Source organism: Theobroma umbraticum, unplaced genomic scaffold (assembly GCF_002168275.2).
Source record: "Theobroma umbraticum cultivar Fairchild unplaced genomic scaffold, ASM216827v3 scaffold_146.0, whole genome shotgun sequence".
Lineage (NCBI taxonomy): Eukaryota > Viridiplantae > Streptophyta > Magnoliopsida > Malvales > Malvaceae > Theobroma > Theobroma umbraticum.
In genome coordinates, this window is record NW_018397265.1 from 4,207,286 (window position 1) to 4,207,493 (window position 208).

Genomic DNA, 208 nt, shown 5'->3' on the forward strand with positions numbered 1-208 from the left:
GTAATAGTCAAACATGGAGTCTCCTTTTATCAACATAGATGTCTAGATTTATTTTGCAAGAATAATCCTAAAATTATCTTAATTTAAGATAACTTTAGTATATAATTACGACAAAAATATTTTATCTTATCTAAATTGAGACAAATATGTTTTCTTGTCTATATTAAGATAAAACATATTTTTTTTGTCTTAAATTAAGACAAACATA